Source organism: Pygoscelis adeliae, unplaced genomic scaffold (genome assembly GCF_000699105.1).
Source record: "Pygoscelis adeliae isolate BGI_AS28 unplaced genomic scaffold, ASM69910v1 Scaffold494, whole genome shotgun sequence".
In the NCBI taxonomy this organism is placed as follows: domain Eukaryota; kingdom Metazoa; phylum Chordata; class Aves; order Sphenisciformes; family Spheniscidae; genus Pygoscelis; species Pygoscelis adeliae.
This window is the reverse complement of record NW_008824664.1, coordinates 32,991-39,590: the sequence shown is the minus strand read 5'-3', so window position 1 is coordinate 39,590 and position 6,600 is coordinate 32,991.

Genomic DNA, 6,600 nt, shown 5'->3' with positions numbered 1-6,600 from the left:
AATGTGTCTCTGGGGCATGCAGGACCCTCCGAGGATGGTGGCACATCCCCAAGCCGCATCTCTTCCTTTCTCCGTGGGACTCACGGGTTTTGTTCCCCCCGGCACCTGCTTGTGTCGGCAGGGGGTTGGTGATGGGGTCCCTGGTCCAAGGAGGAGTTGGGGTGACCGTTGGCCACGTCGTCAGCTTGTCCACAACCCCGGCGGTTGTGGTGGGGTCTCTCGTGGGCGCCGGGACGTCATCACTTTGATCCCCTGGCTCCTCTTCTTTGAGGACGAGAGCTGGGACCAAGGGTCATTAATTCACGTTAATGCCTCCCCTAACCAGAACTGCCCCCGAGGATCAGGAACGGAGCTGCAGAGCTGGGGGCTGCGCTGGCCCCCACCGTGGTCCTGCCCCGGGAGCTCAGCCTGCCCCGCAGCACCGTGGCTTAGGGCAAGGCAAGGTAGGCACGAGAAACGGCTAACCCACGTCGCTCTGGCCTCGGGTGACGTGGGGCAGAGGTGTGGGGCTGGGGGGGACATCGCCTGAGCAGGCGGGTGCTGCCGTCCCACAGCCTGCCGGGGCGGATGATGGCTCCGCGACCGAAGAAGGGGCTAATGGCGGCAGCGCTGCGGTGGATGCCGGGGAGACCAAGCCGAGGGCTTGTTGGAAGTCGTGCATGGCCACACGCTGCCGGGTGGCGTCACGCTGACGCGGCCCCCGCGGAGCTGCCAGAGGTTGGGCAACTGGCAGCGGTGCCAGCACGGACAGGCGCTCCGCGGCGGCAAAACAGGGTCCCTAAGCAAACCGGCCCGCAGCCGCTACGCTCCCTGCCGTGAAAGGGCTCAGCGAGGGTCCCTGCTGCTTGGCCAGCAAAGGGCTGGGCAGGAGGAGGGGAGCCCAGGGCGTGGGTTTGCGGCACAGCTCGGTGCTGGGGGGGGCCAAGAAACCCCGATCCTCCCACCGCACATGAGCCAGGCCCAAGACAAGCAATAAAGCAGGCGGCCTGAGCCTTGCCCCCCACAAAACAGCTGGGCAAGCATCCTGCCCTGCTGCAAAGGGTCCCCCGGGAAGGCATCATGGCATTGCACCCGCTGCCTTCACATCACCCCTTCCTCCTCCTCCCTCCAGCCCCACAGGTAGAGGGAGCCCCCAGACCCAACGCTGCCCCCTCCCCTCCCCAGCCCCACTCACCGGCTCCAGAGCAGAGCACTGCGATGCAGAGCCAGCCCATCCTGACGCCTCTCGGCTCCATATTCCTCTGCCCCACCGAGCCTTCCACCACGGCTCTCCCTTTTGCAATGTCTTCCTTCCCCTTTCCGCCCGACCAACGGCTTCCTGTGAGCTCAAAGGTGTTGGCACTGAAATAGGGTGATTAACAGCCGGGGGGTCATTTCTGGGGCTGTGCCCAGGGTAAGGGATGGAGCCCCGTCAGCCATCAGCACGGGCGAAGGGAGGGGGTGATGCTCCAGCACTGCCCCAGCTCCCTTCAAGGCCAGTCCCTGGTGTCATCACCATTGTTTTAAGCCCTGTCCAGGCCGGGGATTGGAGTTACAAGGACAGATTTGGTGCCACATGGACGAATCCCTTGGTAAAATGCATGACCCGCTGAGGTATATATTTTTAATTGACCAGCGTGGATTTGAGGAACTCAAAAACAAGCCTGTCACATACTGTGAAAATGCAGAGAATAAACAAATTACTCCACGGGCTCGTCAATAATGGACTGTTTTCACCCAAAATACTGTGCAGACAGAAATTGAGCTCAGATGCGTCTTGCATTTTTATTCCAGTAGCTCCTAGAGGGCTCTCCTGTGCCAGGCACTTCAAAGAAATCTCCGGTTTCATCCCTGAATAATTTACTATCCGCACAGACAAGACAAAGAGCAGGGGGAAGCGGCACGCACAAGAGGAGGCTTCCTAGCACGGACGGCGTCTGTCTGTCCGGCGGCACTGGAAAATTGATGCCAATGTGCACGTTTCGCTCAGTTGCCAGCTCTGGGTGGGTTTGGGGAGCCGGGAGGGTGGGGATGTGCCCTGCGCCCTGCTCGCCGGGTACCCAGGTCCCTGTAAGTCCCAGCTCAGGGTGAACCCACGCAGACCCTGCTGCAGGACACGCATCCCCGCGGGATGCAGCCACTACCCGCCCCTGCAGCATCCCTGCATCGCTCGGGGCTCGGAGGGCTGCTCTCCTCCCCGAAGCTCTGCTGGGAAGCTGCCCAACTCCGGAAACACAGCACTTCACTTACAAATATTTCATCCAATTATAAAACCTCATATACAAACACATCAAAGGAGCGGAGCAGAACGGCACCAGCCACGTTCCTTGTCCTGTTTTCCCCCAAGCCCGGACCACCTCCTGCCCCTGGACCCCGGCACAGCCCTACAGCATCTCAGGGGACAGCAAGCAGCTTGCTGTTGGCATAAAGCGATGCTGAACACCATGCCAGGGTGCTGTGAGGTTTGGAAGGTCCCCGGCAGGCCCGGGAGCAGCAAGCGCTGGGGAAGTAGCTGGCACCGAAACTGCAGCAGCCTGGGTGTGTGCGCCTGGGCAAAGGCACGTGTGTTTTCTTATTCAGCTTTCTACCACCAAGTGTTATTTTTGCTTTCTCTTGGTTTAGCAACCACACGAAGCAGTCAAAGTATTTGCCAAGTTTAAAAGTATAGCAAAAAGAAAAAAATTTAAAAGGGCTTTAAGAGAGTCCTCAAGTTTTCCCATCCTCTCGTCCTGAGGCTCTGCACCCTGAGGTGCTGCAGGGCGAATCCCAGGAGCATCATTTCGTGTCCTTACACCAGGAGGGCTGGGTTTGCAGCCACAGTTTTGGTCCATGTTCCTTGGTCTGGTCAGGGAGGGCAGAAGAAGGAGCCCAAACCCCACGTGGATGCCAAAACACGGGCAGAGCTCCTGTGCCAGATGAGCCTGCACTTACGGGGCGCTTACATCCTCACGTCGATGGCCAGGGACCGCTGCCGACGGGTGAATCTCAGGCAGCAGCGATGGGGAGGGAAGGGGGAACGCTGCAGCCCCACGGGCCGGGGCCGGGCAGAGAGGAGCACCACACTCAGAGCAGGCTCATGGGTACACCGGAGCCGTGCCAGGGCTGTGCTGCGGGGCCTGGCTAGCTGACTGACAAGTAGACGCTTTTCTCATCCTGCTCCCAGCACCCCGGCATGCCGTTGCCCATTTTCTCATCATCCGTCTGCAATTGCAAAGGGACAAAAGCTTTGCTTGGGCTCGTGGGAGCCGATCCCTCCGTTGGCGAGAAAGAGGGGACCCACGGGCTTGGCTTGAAGCTCTGGACCCCAAGAAAGCCCAGTGAAGACCCATCTGTCTGTGCCCCTTGCTCCAGGAGTTACGTGTCTCACCCTGGGGTCTTGCCCATCTCCTTGCTCGGCGCTGCAGCCCCTCCAGGGGAGACGGCCATGAGCGCCAACTCACCTGGGCCATAGCCTGGATGGTGAAATAGATGGTTTTGGAGGTCTCCCCACCGGGGCTCAGCGTCTTCTGCGGGTCGCCTTGCTGCGCATTAGAGAAACTCTGCAGGTGCACCTGGGGAAAAGATTTTAAAAAGTGTTTCCAGGGCTCTGAGCTGGCAAAGGGACCCAAAGCCTGGGTGAGCCAAAGAAGCCAAGTTTGGTGGGGCCGGGGACAGAAACCCTGGTGATGCACCAGGAAGCGCAGGCAGGTGGCCGTGCTGGCTGCTCTCGGGCAAGCCCCGGCACTGGCATGTCCCCCTTCAGCTTCCCGGCAGGACCTAACAGACAAACCCCCGGGGTTATCCAGCTGCTGTCCTTCCTCCCCGTCCCCGCCACGTGGCCCCCATCCCGTCCCCATCCCATGCAGGGACCCCCCACCCGCGCAGCCCGGTCCAGCCACGGAGGACGGGGATGAGCCTGCACAAACTCACCTGCTGGGAAGGGCCGACTTGGGCATACACCGTCGTGTACTCTGCTCCGGCCTCTGCAAGGAGAAAAAAAAGTGGAGGGTCAGCGAGGGAGCAGGCTGCCGCAGCTGGGAAGGGGCTGCAGTGGATCCCCTTGCATGACCTGCGGTGCCGCCGGGATGCTCCTCGCCGAGGGATGGAGGGAATCCCAGCTTAAAAGTCTGCCGGGCTCGGGCGAAAGCCCAGCCGTGCAGGAGCTGCAGCACCCGGCAGCCCCTCAGATCCGCTGGAGGTGTTTGCTGTGGGTCTGGATCGAGGTGAGCATCACTTCTCATCCCACTGTCCCTCCTGCCCCGGCCGCTGCAGGAGTGGGGCCTTGCTTCCAGCTCAAAGGACAGCAATCAAAGGGACTTGCTAGTGAAAAATCAGATTATTTTTTTTTTTAATTTAAATACAAGATCCCCAGCTGCTTTCAGAGGGCGATATGCATTCGTCTCTCCTTCATACGTTGCCACCATTGCAGCAAGCATTAGCGTCAGCTTGTTCTTTGGCTCATCGAACAGACTGGGGGAGAGAGGATTTAAATCCTTCATAATCCCATTTTTGGGTCAAAATTTCAGTGCCTCTCATTTGAAGTGCTGCTGCCAGCCCCACAGAGGAACAGCCGTGCAGGCTTCAGCCCAGGCAGAGAGGAGTGCTTCGAGGAGAGGTTTTGCCCATGGTTCCCAATGGAAGAGCTGGATCCAAATTATCGGCCGGGAGGAAGCCCGTGGTCCTGGTGCTGGGTCCTGACATCCCGCTCGGGCACACACAAACGCAAAACACAAGGCAGGAACTCCCCCATTCGTGTCAGCTTTATTTCAGCTTACGGAAACAACAAAACACGCATGTAAAAAAAAAAAGTCAGCAAAATCTCTGCTGGGCATTGGCTCAGTTGTAGCAGCGATGGGCACGGCACGGCCCATCACAAAATGGCCCTGAACATCAGGGAGAGGAGATGAGAACTGGTCCAGTGGTCTCTTCTTCCAGCAGGTTTCTCGGCTGGACTCACACCCTGAACCCCTGAGTCTAGCGGAGCTGATCCCGAAGCAATGCCGAGGGCGTGCTTCAGTCCCTGCGGCCGCTGTCATGCTGCTCCACCTCTCCCAGGAGCCTCTGATCTCTGTCCCCAAGAGCTAGGGAAATCAGGCAGCAGCTGCTCGAACTCTGTGCGGTGCTGCAGGGGGGGTTGCCACGGGGCACACGACCCCTTGTTGCTTTTCTCTGTCCCCCCAACCCCCCCAAGTTGTCTCTTGCCAGCTCTTATCTTTTCCCCCAAATCCCTCTTGCTTTGGTGATCTCACGGCTGTGCTCCCGGCTCCTTCTTGGTGTGCCGACGCGAAGTTTTCCAGCAAGAGACTGGGGAAGAGCACAGCTTCAGCCACCGCGACATCGCCTGGCGTCGTCCCCTTTTACTTGCCTCCATGTGTGCAGGGTGGGGGCGCGGGGAGACGTCTGGGTCCCGTGAGCCAGGGTACGCTCCGGTACCAAGCCACAGCGGTGGATGATTTCCCTCATGATCTTAAATGCGACCGACTATTCCCCACCAGGAAAAACAGGGAGGGAGGGACATGCCTGGGGGAGCCCCAAAGTCCTACCTGTGTTCGTAGCCTCGGCTGCGGGCAAACAGGTCTTCCAGCCTGGGGAAGAAGCGACACGGGGCTCCCATCAGCAGTGGCAACCAAAGCAAACCCTGCGCAGCATCCTCAGCTCCGGCTGCCGCAGCCCCCCGGGTGCCCAGGTGCGAGGGCTGGCCGTGTCCTCCCCTCTCAGGTCCCATCTCCTGCTTGCCAGGTCTGGAGGGACGGTTACCCGCAGGGGAAGCAGCTCACCTTCGGATTTACAGTGGATCACAAAGATAACCACTGCTAAAAGCACTCCGACTCCAGTCGCCAATGCAGCCACCACAATTCCAGCCTGCCTGCTGGAGTAGGTACCTTGAAAGAGAAGAAGGTCCGGTAACAACATCCCAAAATGTATCTGCCTCTTCCGGGGATCAGAGCAGGGGGAAAGGGGCACGCATCTGCTTCAACACCCCGCTGAGCTCTTCCCTACTTTGCAGGGACCCTTATTTCACAATAACACGGTCCAACACGGAAAGGAGGCGACATACTGCACGAGGACGAGTGGCTTTGCAGACAGAGCAGCAGCTGGGAGATTCCCACCCCAGCCCCGCCGCAGCTGCCCCCACTGATGTCCCTTTGCACTCCGGGGACCTCACGGGCGGCTTCTGCGGGGAGGGCAGAGCGGGGAAACCCACATGGGCTGGGGGCAGCAGGTGTACACGGAGCCATGCTCCCACCTCCAGCCCATCCTTGGCTCTGCCTCTCCATTGCACGAATTAATTTGATGCTCCCATCCCAAGCTGGGACTTTCTGGGGGACAAGCTAGAAATGTGGACCCACCTCCCCGCCCCAAATTCCCCAAGTGATGAAGACAGCGCATGGATGCTAAGAGCACTGCTCAGAAAACCTGGATATCCCCCGCGAGCTGTTTTGGGAGGGGGACTGTGCTGGCCCGAGGCTCCCCATCTCCCCACGTGTGGGGGTCCGGGGCGGCCGGACATTGTTAGGTAGCTCAGGCACACTCAGACACTTAAGAGCAAGGCCGGACACGGACAGGCGGTTCGGCAGCTCACCGGTGGTGGGAGGGCGGGGTGTGGTTTCTGGCGGCCCGGGCAGGGCGGCGGGGGGGGGG